Genomic DNA, 20,547 nt, shown 5'->3' on the forward strand with positions numbered 1-20,547 from the left:
GATTCTATTCGAATCTTTCTATTCGAGTGTTTTTTATTTGAATTCCTTTCTTTTCGAATCGATTCGATTTGATTCTTTTTGATTTGATTCTTTTTGATTCGATTGGATTCGATTCGATAATTTTCACTTCCATTGATTTTGATTCAGTGCGATTTGATTCGATTTTTTTATTCGATTCTATTCATTTCTTTACAATTCGAGTCTCTTCTATTCAAATTTCTTTCTTTTTGAATCGATTTGATTCGATTATTTTCATTTTGTTTCGATGCGATTCGATTCTTTTCGATTTGATTCGATTCTTTTCGATTTGATTTGATTCTTTTTTATTTGATTCTTTTCGATTCAATTCGATCGATTCTTTTCAATTCGATTCGATCCTTTTCGATTCGATTCGATTCTTTTCGATTTGATTTGATTCTTTTCTATTCGATACAATTCGATTCAATCCTTTTCGATTCGATTCTATTCTTTTCGATTCGATTCTTATATTCGATTTGATTCGATGTTTTTGATTCGATACGATTCTCTTTTATTCGATTCGATTTTTTTCGTTTCCGTTCGATAGTTTTCTATTCATTTCTTTTCTATTCAATTCGATTCAATTCTTTTCGATTCGATTCGATTCGAATCTTTCTATTCGAGTTTTTTTGAATTCCTTTCTTTTCGAATCGATTCGATTCGATTCTTTTCGATTCAATTCGATTCTTTTTGATTCGATTCGATTCGATTAATTTCACTTCCATTCTATTCGATTATTTTGATTCGGTGCGATTCAATTCGATTCGATTCTTTTCGATTAGAGTCTCTTCGATTCGAATTTCTTTCTTTTCGAATCGATTTGATTTGTTTCTTTTCTATTTGATTCGATTCGATTCTTTTTGATTCTATTTGATTCTTTTTGATTTGATTCGATTCTTTTCGAGTCGATTCGAATCAATTCGTTTTTTTCAAATCGATTCGATTCTTTTCGATTCGACTCTGATTCAATTCTTTTCAATTCGATTCGATTCTTTATGATTCGATCCTTTTCGATTCGATTCTTTTCGATTCAATTTGATTCTTTTCATTTCGGTTCGATTCGATTGTTTTCGATTCGATTCAATTCTTTTCTATTCTTTTCAATTCGATTATTTTCGATTCGATTCGATTCAATTGATTCGTTTTTTTCGAATCGATTCGATTCTTTTCAAATCCACGCCTTTCGACTTGATTTATTTTGATTCGATTCTTTTCGATTCGTTTAGATTCTATTCTTTTCAATTCGATTCGATTCTTTTTGATTCATTTCTTTTCGATTCGATTCTTTTTGATTCATTTCGAATCGATTCGATTCTTTTCAATTCGATTCGATATGATTATTTACGTTTCGATATGATAGTTTTCAATTCGTTTCTTTTCAATTCTATTCGATTCGATTCTTTTTGTTTCGATTCGATTTGATTCGAATTTTTCGATTCGAGTATTTTTTATCTTTTAGAATTGATTCGATTAGATTCTTTTCGATTTCATTCGATTAGTTTCGATTCTTTTCAATTTGATTCGATTCAGTTCTTTTTGATTCGATTCGATTTGATTATTTTCGTTTTGATTCGATTCTTTCCGATTCGATTCGATTCATTTCAATTGGATTTGATTCTTTTCGATTCAATTTGATTCCATTCTTTTCGATTCGATCCGATTCTTTTCTATTCGATTTGATTCGATTCGATCCTTTTCAATTCGATTCGATTCTTTTCGATTTGATTTGATTCTTTTCTATTCGATACAATTCGATTCGCTTCTTTTCGATTCGATTCAATTCTTTTCGATTCGATTCGATTCGATTCTTTTATTCGATTCGATTTGATCTTTTTCGATTCATTCGATATGATTCGATTCGATTTTTTTGTTTCAATTCGATAGTTTTCTATTCGTTTCTTTTCTATTCCATTCGATTCCGTTCTTTTCGATTCTATTCGATTCTATTCTAATCTTTCTATTCGAGTGTTTTTGATTTGAATTCCTTTCTTTTCGAATCGATTCGATTTGATTCTTTTTGATTTGATTCTTTTTGATTCGATTGGATTTGATTCGATGATTTTCACTTCCATTGATTAGGATTCTTTTGATTCGGTGCGATTTGATTCGATTTTTTTATTCGATTCTATTCGTTTCTTTACAATTCGAGTCTCTTCTATTCAAATTTCTTTCTTTTTGAATCGATTTGATTCGATTATTTTCAGTTGGTTTCAATGCGATTCGATTCTTTTCGATTTGATTCAATTCTTTTCGATTTGATTTGATCCCTTTTTTTGATTTGATTCTTTTCGATTCAATTCGATTGATTCTTTTCGATTCGATTCGATTCTTTTCTATTTGATTCGATTCGATTCTTTTCTATTCGATTTGATTCGATCCTTTTCAATTCGATTCATTTTGATTCGATTGGATTCGATTCGATAATTTTCACTTCCATTGATTTTGATTCTTTTGATTCGGTGCGATTTGATTCGATTTTTTTTATTCGATTCTACTCGTTTCTTTTCAATTCGAGTCTCTTCTATTCAAATTTCTTTCTTTTCGAATCGATTTGATTCGATTCTTTTCGTTTTGATTCGATTCTTTTCGTTTTGATTCTATTCTTTTCGATTTGATTTGATTCTGTTTGATTCAATTCGATTCGATTCTTTTCTATTTGATTTGATTCGATTCGATCCTTTTCGATTCAATTCAATTCTTTTCGATTTGATTTGATTCTTTTCTATTCAATACAATTCGATTCAATCCTTTTCGATTCGATTATTTTTGATTCGATTCGATTCGATTATTATATTCAATTTGATTCGATTTTTTCGATTCGATACGATTCTCTTCGATTCGATTCGATTCGATTTTTTTCGTATCCATTCGATAGTTTTCTATTCGTTTCTTTTCTATTCATTTCGATTTGATTCTTTTCGATTCGATTCAATTCGAATCTTTCTATTCGAGTGTTTTTGATTTGAATTCCTTTCTTTTCGAATCGATTCGATTCTTTTTGATTCAATTCGATTTGATTCTTTTTGATTCAATTCGATTCAATTCGATTATTTTCACTTCCATTCAATTCGATTCTTTTGATTCGGTGTGATTCGATTCTATTTTTCCCGATTTGATTCGATTCTTTTTGATTTGAGTCTCTTCGATTTGAATTTCTTTCTTTTCGAATCGATTTAATTCGGTTCTTTTCAATTTGATTCGTTTCGATTCTTTTCGATTTGATTCGATTCTTTTCGATTTGATTTGATTTTTTTCGATTAGATTCTATTCTTTTCGATTAGATTAGATTCTTTTCTATTCAATTTTATTCGATTCGATCCTTTTCGATTCGATTCAATTCTTTTCGTTTTGATTTATTTTCTATTCGATACAATTAGATTCGATCCTTTTCTTTTCGATTCGATTCTCTTCGATTCGATTCAATTCTCTTCGATTCGATTTTTTTCATTTACATTCGATAGTTTTCTATTCGTTTCTTTTCTACTCGATTCAATTCGATTCTTTTCGATTCGATTCGATTCAATTTGAATCTTTCTATTCGAAAGTTTTTGATTTGAATTCCTTTCTTTTCGAATCGATTCAATTCGATTCCTTTCGATTTGATTCGATTCGATTCTTTTTGATTCGATTCGATTTGATTCGATTATTTTCACTTCCATTAGATTCGATTCTTTTGATTCGGTGCAATTCGATTCGATTTTTTTCGATTCGATTCTTTTCGATTCGATTCTTTTCAATTCGAATGTCTTTCTTTTCAAATCGGTATGTTTCGATTCTTTTTGATTCAATTCGATTCGATTCTTTTCAATTCGATTCGATTCTTTTTGATTTGATTCGATTCGATTCTTTTCGAGTCTCTTTGATTCGGTTTATTCGAATCGTTTCGATTCGACTCTTTGATTCAATTATTTTGAATTCGATTCTTTTCAATTCGATTTGATTCTTTTTGATTCGATTTGATTCTTTTCAATTCGATTTGATTCGATTATTTTGGAATCGATTCGATTCAATTCGATTCATTTCTTTTAAATCTTTATTTTATTTAAACGATTCGATTCTTTTCCATTCCACTCCTTTGGACTCAATTCATTTGGATTCGATTATTTTTGATTCGATTAGATTTGATTCTTTTTCATTCATTCCGATTTGATTCTATTTAATTAATTTCTCTTTGATTCTATTCGAATGTTTTCGGATCGATTAGATTCTTTTCGATTCGAATTCCTTTCTTTTCTTTCAATTGTTTTCGATTGGATTCGATTGTTTTCGATTCGATTTGATTCAATTCTTTTCAATTCGACTTGATTCTTTTCGATTCGATTCAATTTTTTTCTATTCGATTCTTTTTAATTTGATTTGTTTCGATTATTTTCTATTCGATTCGATTTGATTCTTTTTGATTCGATTCGATGCTTTTTGATTTGTTTCGAATTGATTAGATACTTTTCAATTCGATTCGATTCGATTTTTTTAATTCGATATGATTTTTTTATTTTCGATATGATACTTTTCGATTAGTTTCTTTTTGATTGTATTCGATTCGATACTTTTTGTTTCAATTCGATTTGATTCTAATCTTTCGATTCGAGTCTTTTCGATTCGAATTCCTTTCTTTTAGAATCGATTCGATTCAATTCTTTTCGATTCAATTCAATTCGTTTTTTCTGAAGCAATTCAATTATTTTTTATTCTACTCTTTTCAATTAGATTCATTTGGATTCGATACTTTTCGATTCGATTAGATTCAATTATTTTCGATTCGATTCTAGTCGATTACATTTCATTTGTTTCTTTTTGATTCCATTCAAATCTTTTCGGTTCGATTAAATTCTTTTCGATTCAATTCGATTTGATTCGAAATACTTCGATTCGATTCTTTTCGATTCGATTCTTTTCGATTCGATTCGATTCGATTTGATTCTTTTCAATTCGATTCAATTCATTTCATTTCGATTCGATTTTTTCCATTCGATTCCTTTTTATTTTTGTTTCAATTATTTTCTATTCGATTCGATTCTTTTTTTTTAAACCACAGAATATATTTAATTTAAATTAAACATGAAACTAAAATAATGTTCGGTCCTTATCAAGTAGCAATTACATTGTTAAAAAAAAGGAACAGTACATTTCTTTCTATATTCTGGCAATCAAAAAAGGCACAAGTCACATCCAGTTTGCTGAGGTGACAGATCCAGCAGTCAACATCGATGCTCATGGTTTTCAGGGGGTCGGGGAGGCACGACCATACTTCATACAAAACGATTCTGCAGCAATTGTGAAAGAGAGGAACCTCCTCCTAATCTATAAGAATGAGAGTCCAAGTAGCAGGAATTAGGAGAATTGCATAATGAATGTATTTTATTAAATAGACAGTTAACATGTTCCTGCTACTTCATTCCAGATTGTCTTTTGTGTAACCCACCTTGATGGCAGTGGCAAAGCTTCCTACACATGTCTCAGCGATAATACTCTTTCCATTATAGGTACTTTTTCTTTTTCTTTCTTTTTAATTTTTTTTGGCATGATATCTTTCCCAAGTAAAGAAAGCCAACTTCTTCAAGACACAGGTCATTCAGCTTAAAGTGTCACCCTCCACCTTCTCCTCGGGCTGTGGGGAGGTACAAGCCACAAGCTCAATCCAAAGGAGTGTGCATGCCTTGCAGGCAGGGGTCTGCTAGGCGCAAAACTGACAAGGCAGACACTTTGTTTCACCTCGCTCCTGTCCCACATACAACGAAATGCTGTGGAAGCAGACCGTACAGGCAGTCAGGATGGGGGAGGTGCAACCATAAGCTCTAGGCCCAGGAGTGTGTATTATTTGCAGGCCGATGTCTGCTAGACACTTATGCAGGAGAGCTAGAACCGAGCTACACTCCAACTGAACAAGGACGTAGCCAATCGCTGTGTTGAACTCAGATACACGAGAGTGCAGGCCTGTCACTTCCACAGGCTTGTCACAAAACACCTTCCAGCACCTCACGTAAATATGCTACGACCTATCTCTACAGGCAGTCAGGATGCGGGAGGGTTCTGCCCTGACCTCAGCTCTCACAAGGAAGCATGCCTCGAAGCCAGCTTTCAACCAGCTGCGTTCTCATGGCAGTGAGAACGCAGCAGTATTCTGAGTCAGGAGGTTCCCAGATTACCACTCTCCTGTACCTGGACACACCCTCCAGGTCTGCATTGTTCCACTTGTGTCTCAGAAGCCTCTGACAAACGTCTCTGGTGAAGATGTTGGAAACTCATTCTGCAGGCAGTGTGGAACTGTGAGGGACTGAGCGTGAGCTCAACTCTCAGAAGTAAGTTGCCTTTGGACAGGGCGTTCAGCTAGCTTCTCACCTACGGAACTTAGTATGTAGCACCAGTCTCAGACAGAAGTTACTAGGAAATCGCTGGGTTGAGCTTGGAGGCATTTGTCTTGTGTGCCGGGACATTCCGCTTACCTCTCACAACACTTCAGTCACGCATCGAGCCTAGGCCTGTTTGCAGCGAAGTGTACCTGCAGGCAGGATGTGGGAAGTACAGGCCATAAGCTCAACACTCAAAAGTGTGTACGCCTGGGAGGCAGATGTCTGCTATCCACTCGTACATGGGAGGTAGAAACTAGCTACACTCTGATAGAAGAGGGCCATTGGAAATCGCTGAATTCAACTCAGATACGCGTGAGTTCAGGCCCAACGCTTCCACATGCTTTCCTCACCACGTCTCCCAGCACCTAACATAAGGATGTTAGCCTCTACGTCTACAGTCTGGCAGGATGCGGGAGGGTCCTGCCCTGAGCTCTGCTCTCAAAAGGAAGCATGACTGCAAGCTAGCTTTCCACTAGCTGATTTGTTATGGCCGGGAAAACGAAGCAGCATTGTAAGTGAGGACGTTCCTTCAATACCGCTCTACCACCCCTGGAGACACAAACATTGAAGACTGCACCTTGGCCCTTGCGTCCCACGAGCTTCCGACAAACAAGTCTGGTGAGGATATTCGTAAATCCATGTGCAGGCAGTGTGGAACTGGGAAGTACCGCGTGTCAGCTCACCTCACAGGAGGAAGTTCCCCAGAGAGATAGCTTTCAACAAGGTACTAGGGTTTGGAAGTTAGTATGCGGCTCCCTTCTGAGGGAGGAATTGCTCAGAAGTCGCTGGATTGAGGGAAGAGTCACTTGCCGCTCACAAAGCTTGCGTCCCGTATCGAACGAAATCCTTTGGAAGCGAAGCATACAGGCGGTCAACGTGGGGGAGGTACAAACCATAAGCTCAATCCAAAGGAGCGTGCATGCCTTGGAGGCAGCCGTCTGCTAGGCGCGAACCTGACAAGGCAGACACTTGGTTCTCACTTCGCTACTGTCCCGCATACAACGAAATGCTGTGGAAGCAGACCGCACAGGCAGTCAGGATGGCCGAGGTCAAGGCCATGAGCTCAACTCTCAAACTGTGTATGCTTTGCAGGCCGATGTCTGCTAGGCACTTATTCAGGGGAGCTAGAACCGAGCTACACTCCAACTGAACAAGGACGTTGGCAATTGCTGTGTTGAACTCAGATACACGAGAGTGCAGGCCTGTCACTTCCACAAGATTTTCACAAAACCCCTTCCAGCACCTCACGTACTTATGCTACGACCTATGTCTACAGGCAGTCAGGATGCGGGAGGGTTCTGCCCTGACCTCAGCTCTCACAAGGAAGCATGCCTCGAAGCCAGCTTTCAACCAGCTGCGTTCTCATGGCAGTGAGAACGCAGCAGTATTCTGAGTCAGGAGGTTCCCAGATTACCACTCTCCTGCACCTGGACACACCCTCCAGGTCTGCATTGTTCCACTTGTGTCTCAGAAGCCTCTGTCAAACATCTCTGGTGAAGATGTTGGAAACTCATTCTGCAGGCAGTGTGGAACTGTGAGGGACTGAGCGTGAGCTCAACTCTCAGAAGTAAGTTGCCTTTGGACAGGGCGTTCAGCTAGCTTCTCACCTATGGAACTTAGTATGTAGCACCAGTCTCAGAGAGAAGTTACTAAGAAATCGCTGGGTTGAGCTTGGAGGCACTTGTCTTGTGTGCCGGGACATTCCACTTACGTCTCACAACACTTGAGTCACGCATCGAGCCTAGGCCTGTTTGCAGCGAAGTGTACCTGCAGGCAGGATTTGGGAAGTACAGGCCATAAGCTCAACACTCAAAAGTGTGTACGCCTGGGAGGCAGATGTCTGCTATCCACTCGTACATGGGAGGTAGAAACTAGCTACACTCTGATAGAAGAAGGCCGTTGGAAATCGCTGTATTCAACTCAGATAGGCGTGAGATCCGGCCCAACGCTTCCACATGCTTTTCTCACCACCTCTGCCAGCACCTAACCTAAGGATGTTAGCCTCTACGTCTACAGTCTGGCAGGATGCGGGAGGGTCCTGCCATGAGCTCTGCTCTCAAAAGGAAGCATGCCTGCAAGCTAGCTTTCCACTAGCTGAGTTGTTATGGCCGGGAAAACGAAGCAGCATTGTAAGTCAGGACGTTCCGTCAATACCGCTCTACCACCCCTGGAGACACAAACATTGAAGACTGCACCTTGGCCCTTGTGTCCCACGAGCTTCCGACAAACAAGTCTGGTGAGGATATTCGTAAATCCATGTGCAGGCAGAGTGGAACTGGGAAGTACCGCGTGTCAGCTCACCTCACAGGAGGAAGTTCCCCAGAGAGATAGCTTTCAACAAGGTACTAGGGTTTGGAAGTTAGTATGCGGCTCCCTTCTGAGGGAGGAATTGCTCAGAAGTCACTGGATTGAGGGAAGAGTCACTTGCCGCTCACAAAGCTTGCGTCCCGTATCGAACGAAATCCTTTGGAAGCGAAGCATACAGGCGGTCAACGTGGGGGAGGTACAAACCATAAGCTCAATCCAAAGGAGCGTGCATGCCTTGGAGGCAGCCGTCTGCTAGGCGCGAACCTGACAAGGCAGACACTTGGTTCTCACTTCGCTACTGTCCCGCATACAACGAAATGCTGTGGAAGCAGACCGCACAGGCAGTCAGGATGGCCGAGGTCAAGGCCATGAGCTCAACTCTCAAACTGTGTATGCTTTGCAGGCCGATGTCTGCTAGGCACTTATTCAGGGGAGCTAGAACCGAGCTACACTCCAACTGAACAAGGACGTTGGCAATTGCTGTGTTGAACTCAGATACACGAGAGTGCAGGCCTGTCACTTCCACAAGATTTTCACAAAACCCCTTCCAGCACCTCACGTACTTATGCTACGACCTATGTCTACAGGCAGTCAGGATGCGGGAGGGTTCTGCCCTGACCTCAGCTCTCACAAGGAAGCATGCCTCGAAGCCAGCTTTCAACCAGCTGCGTTCTCATGGCAGTGAGAACGCAGCAGTATTCTGAGTCAGGAGGTTCCCAGATTACCACTCTCCTGCACCTGGACACACCCTCCAGGTCTGCATTGTTCCACTTGTGTCTCAGAAGCCTCTGACAAACATCTCTGGTGAAGATGTTGGAAACTCATTCTGCAGGCATTGTGGAACTGTGAGGGACTGAGCGTGAGCTCAACTCTCAGAAGTAAGTTGCCTTTGGACAGGGCGTTCAGCTAGCTTCTCACCTACGGAACTTAGTATGTAGCACCAGTCTCAGACAGAAGTTACTAGGAAATCGCTGGGTTGAGCTTGGAGGCACTTGTCTTGTGTGCCGGGACATTCCGCTTACCTCTCACAACACTTCAGTCACGCATCGAGCCTAGGCCTGTTTGCAGCGAATTGTACCTGCAGGCAGGATTTGGGAGTACAGGCCATAAGCTCAACACTCAAAAGTGTGTACGCCTGGGAGGCAGATGTCTGCTATCCACTCGTACATGGGAGGTAGAAACTAGCTACACTCTGATAGAAGAAGGCCGTTGGAAATCGCTGTATTCAACTCAGATAGGCGTGAGATCCGGCCCAACGCTTCCACATGCTTTTCTCACCACCTCTGCCAGCACCTAACCTAAGGATGTTAGCCTCTACGTCTACAGTCTGGCAGGATGCGGGAGGGTCCTGCCATGAGCTCTGCTCTCAAAAGGAAGCATGCCTGCAAGCTAGCTTTCCACTAGCTGAGTTGTTATGGCCGGAAAAACGAAGCAGCATTGTAAGTCAGGACGTTCCGTCAATACCACTCTACCACCCCTGGAGACACAAACATTGAAGACTACACCTTGGCCCTTGCGTCCCACGAGCTTCCGACAAACAAGTCTGGTGAGGATATTCGTAAATCCATGTGCAGGCAGAGTGGAACTGGGAAGTACCGTGTGTCAGCTCACCTCACAGGAGGAAGTTCCCCAGAGAGATAGCTTTCAACAAGGTACTAGGGTTTGGAAGTTATTATGCGGCTCCCTTCTGAGGGAGGAATTGCTCAGAAGTCGCTGGATTGAGCGAAGAGTCACTTGCCGCTCACAAAGCTTGCATCCCGTATCGAACGAAATCCTTTGGCAGCGAAGCATACAGGCGGTCAACGTGGGGGAGGTACAAAGCATAAACTCAATCCAAAGGAGCGTGCATGCCTTGGAGGCAGCTTTCCTCTAGGCGCGAAATTGACAATTCAGACACTTGGTTCTCGCTCTGCTACTCTACCGCATACATTGAAATGCTGTGGAAGCGAAACGTACAGGCAGTCAGGATGGCGGAGGTTGAGGCCATAAGCTCAACTCTCAGAAGTGTGTATGCTTTGCAGGCCGATGTCTGCCAGGCACTTATTGAGGCGAGGTATTCCCCAGCTGCACTCTAATTGAACAAGGGCACTGGCAATCGCTGTATTGAACCTAGATACATGTGAGTAGAGTCCTGACACTTCCACTCGCGTTTCTCCAAACTCTCCCAGCACCTCACTTAAGGATGTTAGCAGCTATGACTATGGGCAGGCAGGATAGGGGAGAGTCTTTCCCTGAGCTCCGCTCTCACAAGAGAGTATGCCTAGAAGCCAGCTTTCAATCAGCGGCGTTCTAATGGCTGTGAGACTAAAGCAGTCTTCTAACTCAGGAGGTTTGAAGAATACCACTCTACTGCACCTGGAGACGCCTTCCAGGCCTGCCTTATTCCACATGTGTCTCACAAGCTTTTGACAAATGTCTCAGGTGTAGATTTTTAAAACTCATTCTGCAGGCAGTGTGGAACTGTGAGGGACTGAGTGTGAGCTCAACTCTCAGAACAGAGATTCTTTTGGACTCGGGGTTCAGCTAGCTTCTCTCGTATGGAACTTAGTATGTAGCACCTGTCTAAGACAGGAATTACTGGGAATCGCTGGATTGAGCTTGGAGGCACTAGTTTTGTGTGCCCGAGACTTTCCACTTACCTCTCACAGTACTTCAGTCACGCATCGAGCCTAGGCCTGTTTGCAGCGAAGTGTACCTGCAGGCAGGATGTGGGAAGTACAGGCCATAAGCTCAACTCTCAAAAGTGTGTACGCCTGGGAGGCAGATGTCTGCTACCCACTCGTACATGGGAGTTAGAAACTAGCTACACTCTTTGAAGAAGGCTGTTTGAAATCGCTGTATTCAACTCAGATAATCGTGAGTACAGGCCTGACACTTTCACATGCATTTCGCCACCCTGTCCCAGCACCTAACATAAGGATATTAGCAGTTACGTCTAGGGGCAGGAAGAATGCAAGATGATCCTGCCCTGAACTCAGCCTCAGAAGGAAGCATGCCTAGAAGCCAATTTTCTACTAGCTCGTTCTGATGGCCGTGATAACGTAGCAGCATTGTAAGGTGGGATGTTCCATGACTACCGCTCTACTGCACCTGGAGACACAACCATTGAAGCCTGCCGCTGGCCCTTGCATCCCATGAGCTTCTGACAAACATGTCTAGTGAGGATATTTGTAACTGTATCTGCAGGCAGTGTGGAACTGGGAAGGACCATGTTTCAGCTTATCTCCGAGCGGGAAGTTCCCCAAGAGAGAGCTTTCAGCTACGTTCTCAGTTTGGAAGTTAGTATGTAGCTCCCATCTTAGGGAGGAATTCCTCAGAAGTCGCTGGATTGAACTAAGAGACACTTGGCTCTTGCAAAATTTGCATCCCAAATTGAACGAAATCCTTTGGAAGTGAAGCATACAGGCGGTCAGCATGTGGAAGGTACAAGCCATAAGCCCAAGCCAAAGGAGTGTGCATGCCTAGTAGGCAGCTGTCCACTAGGCGCGATTCTGACAAGGGAGACACTTGGTTTATACTCCGCTTCTCTCCCGTATACAACGAAATGCTGTGGAAGCCGAACTTTCAGGCAGTCAGGATTGGGGAGGTACATGCCATAAGCACAACTCTCAGCAATGTGTATGCTTTGCAGGCTGATGTCTGCTAAACACTTATCGAAGCGTGGTATAGCCAAGCTACACTCTAATTGAACAAGGACGTTGGCAATCGCTGTATTGAAGTCAGATGCACGTGAGTACAGTCCTGGCACTTCCACTTGCATTTCTCCAACCTCTCCCATCATCTCACTTAAGGATGTTAGCAGGTATGACTATGGGCAGGCAGGATGCGGGAGGGTCCTGCCCTGAGGTCAACTCTCACAAGAGAGCATGCCTAGAAGCCAGCTTTCAACTGGCTGCGTTCTAATGGCCGTAAGATCATAGCAGTCTTCTAACTCAGGAGGTTCGAAGAATACCACTCTACTGCACTTGGAGACACCTTCCAGGCCTGCATTATTCCACTTGCTTCTCACAAGCTTCTGACAAACGTCTCTGGTGAAGATGTTCAAAACTCATTCTGCAGGCAATGTGGAACTCTGAGGGTTTGGGTGTGAACTCAACTCTTGGAAGAGAGATGCTTTTGGACTTGAGGTTCAGCTAGCTCTCACATATGGAACTTAGTATGTAGCACCTGTCTAAGACATGAATTACTAGGAAATCGCAGGATTGAGCTTCGAGGCCCTAGTCTTGTGTGCCGGGACTTTCGTCTTATCTCTCACAACACTTCAGTCACGCATCGAGCCTAGGCCTGTTACCAGTGCAGTGTACCTGGAGGAGGATGTGGGAAGTACAGGCCATAAGCTCAACTCTCAAAATGTGTACGCCTGGGAGGCTGATGTCTGCTACCCACTCGTACATTGGAGTTAGAAACTAGCTACACTCTGATTGAAGAAGGCCGTTTGAAATCGCTCTATTCAACTCTGATAATGGTGAGTACGGGCCTGATACTTCCACATGCAAATGGAATCGAAACAAATAGAATCACATCGAATAGAATCGAAAAGAAAGAATCAGAAACTATCGTACTGATACGAAAAAAAATGGAATTGAATCGAATTGAATCCAAAAGGATCGAATCGCATCGAATTGAAAAGAATCGAATCGAATCGAAAATAATTGAAACAAATCAAATAAAAAGGAATTGAATAGAAAAAATTGAATCGAAAAGAAATGAATTGAATCGAATCGAAAAGAATCGAATTGAATCGAATTGAAAAGAATCAAATTGAAAAGAATTCAATCGAAGAGTTTCCATTCGAATCAAATTGAATTGAAAAGAATCTAATCGAACCAAAAAGATTAGAATGGAATCAAAAAGAAACGAATCAAAAAGAATCTAATCAGGGATCCCTGGGTGGCACAGCGGTTTGGCGCCTGCCTTTGGCCCAGGGCATGATCCTGGAGACCCGGGATCGAATCCCACGTCGGGCTCTCGGTGCATGGAGTCTGCTTCTCCCTCTGCCTCTGTCTCTGCTTCTCTCTCTCTATGACTATCATAAATAAATAAAAAAATTTAAAGAAAAAGAGAATCTAATCGAATCGATTCATAAGAATCGAATCTAATCGAATTGAAAAGTTTCAAATCCAAATGAATCTAACCGAAAAGAATGGAATCAAAAAGAATAGGATTTTTTCAGAAAAAACGAATCGAAGTGAATCGAATCGAAAAGAATTGAATCGAATTGATTTTAAAAGAAAGGAATTTGAATTGAAAAGACTCGAATCCAAAGATTCGAATCAAATCGAATCGAAACCAAAAGAATCGAATCGAATAGAATCGAAAAGAAATTAATCGAAAACTATCATATCGAAAAGAAAAAAATAGTATCGAATCAAAAAAATCGAATCGAATTATATCGAAAAGGATCTAATCAATTCTAAACGAATCAAAAAGAATAGAATCGAATCAAAAAGAATCGAATCGAATAGGAAATAATTGAAATAAATCAAATAAAAAAGAATCGCATAGAAAAAATCGAATCGAAAAGAATCAAATCAAATCGAAAAGAATTGAATCAAATCGAATCGAAAACAATCGAATCCAATCGAATCGAAAACAATTGAATCGAAGAGTTTCGAATCGAATCGAATTGAATCGAAAAGAATCTGATCGAACCGAAAAGATTCGAATGGTTTCAAAAAGAAACGAATCAAAAAGAATTGAATCGAATCGATTCGAAAAGAATCGAATCTAATCGAATCGAAAACTATCGAATCCAAATGAATCTAATCGAAAAAAAGTAGAATCAAAAAGAATCGAATTGTTTCAGAAAAAACGAATCGAATTGAATCAAATCGAATAGAATTAAATGGAATCGATTTTAAAAGGAATTCGACTCGAAAAGACTCGAATCAAAAGATTCGAATCAAATCTAATCGAAACAAAAAGAATCGAATCGAATAGAATCGAAAAGAAACTAATCGAAAACTAACATATCGAAAAGAAAAAAATCGTATTGAATCAAAATAATCGAATTGAATCAAATCGAAAAGGATCTAATCAATTCTAAATGAATCAAAAAGAATCGAAACGAATCGAAAAGTATCGAATCGAATAGAATAGAAAATAATCAAAACAAATCAAATAAAAAAGAATCGAAGAGAAAAACATCGAATCGAATCGAAAAGAATCAAATCGAATCGAAAAGAATTGAATTGAATGGAATCGAAAACAATCGAATCCAATCGAAAACAATCGAATCGTAGAGTTTCAAATCGAATCGAATTCAATCGAAAAGAATCTAATTGAACCAAAAACATTCAAATGGAATCAAAAAGAAATGAATTAAAAAGAATCAAATCGAATTGAATCGAAAAGAATCGAATCAAATCGAATCGAAAATAATCGAATCCAAATGAATCGAGTCGAAGGGAGTGGAATCGAAAAAAATCGAATCGTTTAGAAAGAAACAAATCGAATTGAATTGAATCAAATAGAAAATAATCGAATCGAATCGCACCAAATCAAAAGAATTGAATCGAATGGAAGTGAAAATAATCGAATCAAATCGAATCGAATCAAAATAATCGAATCAAATCGAATTGAAAAGAATCGAATCGATTCAAAAAGAAAGGAATTCAAATCAAAAACATTCGATTAGAAAGATTCGAATCGAATCGAATTGAATAGAAAAGAATAGAATCAAATCAAATAGAAAAGAAACGGATAGAAAACTGTCGAATGGAAATGAAAAAAAATCGAATCGAATCGTATCGAAGAGAATCGAATCGAATCGAAAAAGATCGAATGGAATCGATATAAGAATCTAATCGAATCGAATCAAAAAGAATCGAATCGAATCGAAAAGGATCGAATCGAATTTTATCGAATGGAAAAGAATCAAATCAAATCGAAAAGAATCGAATCGAATCGAAAAGGATTGAATCGAATCAAATCGAAAAGAAAAGAATCAAATCAAATCGAAAAGAATCGAATCAGGGGATCCCTGGGTGGCGCAGCGGTTTGGCGCCTGCCTTTGGCCCAGGGCGCGATCCTGGAGACCCGGGATCGAATCCCACATCGGGCTCCCGGTGCATGGAGCCTGCTTCTTCCTCTGCCTGTGTCTCTGCCTCTCTCCCTCTCTCTTGGTGACTATCATAAATAAATAAAAATTTAAAAAAAAGAATCGAATCAAATCGAAAAGAATCGAATCAAATTGATTCAAAAAGAAAGAAATTCATATAGAAGAGGCTAGAATCGAAAAGAATCGAAACGAATCGAATCAAAAAATATCGAATTGAATCGCACCGTATCAAAAGAATCGAATCGAATGGAAGTGAAAATAATCGAATTGAATCGAATCGAATAAAAAAGAATCGAATCGAATCAAAAAGAATTGAATCGAATCGAATCGAAAAGAATCAAATCGAATCGATTCGAAAAGAAAGGAATTCAAATCAAAAACACTCGAATAGAAATATTCGAATCGAATCGAATCGAAAAGAATCGAATCGAATAGAAAAGAAACGAATAGAAAACTATCGAATGGAAACGAAAAAAATCGAATCGAATCGGAGAGAATCGAATTGAATCGAAAAAGATCAAATCGAATCGAATATAAGAATCGAATCGAATCGAATTGAAAAGAATCGAATCGAATCGAAAAGGATCGAATCGAATTGTATTGAATAGAAAAGAATCAAATCAAATCGAAAAGAATTGAATCGAATAGAAAAGAATCGAAAAAATCTAATAAAAAAGAATCGAATCGAATTGAATCGAAAAGAATCAAATCGAATGGAAAAGAATCGAATAGAAAAGAATCAAATCGAATCGAAAAGAATTGAATCAAAAAGAATCGAATCGAATCAAATCGATTGAAAAGATCGAATCAAAAAAATCAAAGAGAATCGAAACTAATCAAAACGAATCAAATCTAATCGAATTGAAAAGAATCATATTGAATCAAATCGAAAAGAATCTAATTGAATCGTATCGAATCAAAAAAAATCAAATTGAATCAAATAGAAAAGAATAGAATAGTATTTAATTGAATCAAAATAATCGAATCGAATTGAATCGAAAAGAATCGAATCGAATCAAAACGAATCAAATCAAATCGAAAAGAATCGTATTGAATCGAATTGAATCGTAAAGAATCCAATCAAACGTAATCGATTCGAATTGAAAAGAATCGAATCGAAAAGAATCAAATCGAACCGAAAAGAAAGGAATCGAATCGAATAGAATCGAATCGAATGGTATCATTGAATCGAAAAGAATCGAATCATATCGAATTGAATTGAAAAGAATCAAATCGAATAGAATCGAAAAGATTCGAATTGAATCAAAAAGAATCGAATCGTATCGAATCAAATCGAATAGAATCGAGTCGAATACAACGAAAAGAATCAAAATGAATCGAAAAGAATCGAATCAAATCGAATCGAAAAGAATCGAATTGAATAGCATCGAAACGAATCGAATCGAAAAGAATCAAATTGAATAGCATCGAAATGAATCGAATCAAAATGAAAAGAATCGAATCGAAAAGAATCTAATCGTATCGAATGGAATCGAAAAGAATCGAATCATATCGAATTGAATTGAAAGGAATCGAATCGTATCGAATGGAATCGAAAAGAATCGAATCATATCGAATTGAATCGAAAAGAATCGATTCCAATCGAATTGAATTGAAAAGAATCGAATCGAACAGTACTGAATCAAATTGATAAGAATCGAATCAAATAAAATCGAAAAGAATCGAATTGAAACGAAGAGTCGAATCGAATGGAATTGAAAAGAATCGAAAAAATCGAATCAAATAGAATCGAGTTGAGTTGAATCGAATAGAAAAGAATCGAATCGAATCATATCGAATTGAAAAGAATCGAATTGAATCGAATTGAATTGAAAAGAATCGAATCAAACTGAATCGAAAAGAATCGAATCGAAATGTAACAAATTGAATCCAAATGATCGAATCGAATCAAATCGAAAAGAATCTAATCGAAACGAAAAGAATCGAATAGAATCGAACTGAAAATAATCGAATCTAATCGAATCGAATAGAATAGAATCGAACAGAATTGAATCGAATGAAAAGAATCTTATCGAATCGAATCGAAAAGAATCGAATCGAATCGAATGGAGAAGAATCAAATCGAATCGAATCGAAAAGAATTGAATTGAAAAGAATCGAATCGAAAAGAATCGAATCGAATCGAATGGAGAAGAATCAAATCGAATCGAATCGAAAAGAATTGAATTGAAAAGAATCGAATCAAAGAGAATCTAATCGAAACGAAAAGAATCAAATCGAATCGAAAAGAATAGAATCAAAACGAAAAGAGACGAATTGAATCAAATCGAAAAGAATCGAATAGAAAAAAATCGAATCGAATCGAATCGAAAAGAATCGAATTGAAAAGAATAGAATCAAAAAATTCGAATCGAATCGAATCGAAATGAATCGAATCGAATCAAATTGATTGAAAAGATCAAATCAAAAAACATCAAAGAGAATCGAAACGAATCAAAACTAATTGAATCGAATTGAAAAGAATCGTATCAAATCAAATCTAAAAGAATCGAATCGAATCAAAAAGAATCGAATCGAATTTAATTGAAAAGAATCGAATCGAATTGAATTGAGTTGAAAAGAATTGAATCGAACAGTATCAAATCGAATTGAAAAGAATTGAATCAAATGAAAAAGAATCGAATCGAAACGAAAAGAATCGAATCGAATCGAATTCGAAAGAATCGAATTGAATTGAAATGAGAAGAATCGAATCGAATTGCATCGAAACAAAAATAATTGAATCGAATTGAATAAAAAATAATCGAATCAAATCGAAAATAATTGGAATTGAATCGAATCGATAATCGAATCGAATCAAATCGAGTCAAATCGAAAATAATCGAATCGAATCAAATGGATTCAAAAACAATTGAATTGAATCGAATCGAAAAGAATCGAATTGAATCAAAAAGAATCAAACCGAATCAAAAAGAATCGAAAAGAATTGAATCGAGTAGAATCGAATCGAAGCTAGGGGAAAAGAATTGAATCGAATCAAAAATTATCTAAACGAATCCAATGAAATCCAGAAGAATTGAATCGAAAAGAATCGAATCGAAATGTAACAAATCGAATCCAAATGATCGAATCGAATCAAATCAAAAAGAATCGAATCGAAAAGAATCGAATTGAATTGAATCGATTCAAGAAGAATCGAATTGAATGGTATCAAATCGAAAAGAATTGAATTGTATCAAATCGAATCGAATCGAAAAGAATCGAATCGAAGAGAATCTAATCGAAACGAAAAGAATCGAATCGAATCGAATTGAAAAGAATCAAATCGAATCGAAAAGAATCGAATCAAATGGAATCGAATCAAATGAATCGAAAAGAATCAATCGAATCGAATTGAATAGAAAAGAATCGAATAGGGGATCCCTGGGTGGCGCAGCGGTTTAGCGCCTGCCTTTGGCCCGGGGCGCAATCCTGGAGACCCGGGATCGGATCCCACATCGGGCTCCCGGTGCATGGAGCCTGCTTCTTCCTCTGCCTGTGTCTCTGCCTGTCTCTCTCTCTCTCTGATGACTATCATAAATAAATAAAAATCTTTTTAAAAATGTTTTAAAAAAAGAATCGAATAGATTCGAATCGAAACGAAAAAATCGAAACGAATGGAATCATATCGAATGGAAAAGAATCCAATCGAATTGAAAAGAATCGAATCGAACGTAATCGAAAAGAATAGAATAGAAATGTAACAAATTGAATCCAAATGATCGAATCGAATCAAATCGAAAAGAATCGAATCGAAACGAAAAGAATCGAATAAAATCGAATTGAAAACAATCGAATCAAATCGAATCGAATGGAATAGAATCGAACAAAATTGAATCGAACGAAAAGAACCTTATCGAATCGAATCGAAAAGAATCTAATCGAATCGAATGAAGAAGAATCAAATCGAATCGAATCGAAAAGAATCGAATAGAAAAGAATCTAATCGAAACGAAAAGAATCAAATCGAATCGAAAAGAATCAAATTGAAATGAAGAGTCGAGTCGAATCGAATCGAAAAGAATCGAATAGAAAAAAAAATCGAATCGAATCGAATCGAAAAGAATCGAATTGAAAAGAATAGAATCGAAAAATTCGAATCGAATCGAACTGAAATGAATCGAATCAAATTAAATCGATTAAAAAGATCGAATCAAAAAGCATCAAAGAGATTCGAAACGAATCGAAACGAATCGAATCGAATCAAATCGAATTGAAAAGAATCGTATCAAATCAAATCTAAAAGAATTGAATCAATCGAATCAAAAAGAATGGAATCGAATTGATTCGCATCGAAAAGAATCGATCGAATCGTATTGAATCGAAAAGAATCGAATCAAATTGAAAAGAATCGAATCGAATGGAATCGAATCGAATCGAAATTAATCGAAAAGAATCGAATCGAATCGAATTGAATCAAAAAGAATTGAATCGAAGAATATCAAATCGAATTGAAAAGAATTGAATCAAATCGAAAAAAATCGAATTGAAACGAAAAGAATCGAATCGAATCAAATTCGAAAGAATCGAATTGAATTGAATGAGAAGAATCGAATCAAATTGCATCGAATCGAAAATAATTGAATCGAATTGAATAAAAAATAATCAAATCGAATCGAATCGAAAATAATTGGAATTGAATCGGATCGATAATCGAATCAAATCAAATCAAGTCGAATCGAAAATAATCGAATCGAATCAAATGGATTCAAAAACAATTAAATCGAATCGAATTGAATCGAAAAGAATCGAATTGAATCAAAAAGAATCAAACCGAATCAAAAAGAATCGAAAAGAATTGAATCAAGAAGA

This window comes from Canis lupus, chromosome 4 (assembly GCF_011100685.1).
Source record: "Canis lupus familiaris isolate Mischka breed German Shepherd chromosome 4, alternate assembly UU_Cfam_GSD_1.0, whole genome shotgun sequence".
Taxonomy (NCBI): domain Eukaryota; kingdom Metazoa; phylum Chordata; class Mammalia; order Carnivora; family Canidae; genus Canis; species Canis lupus.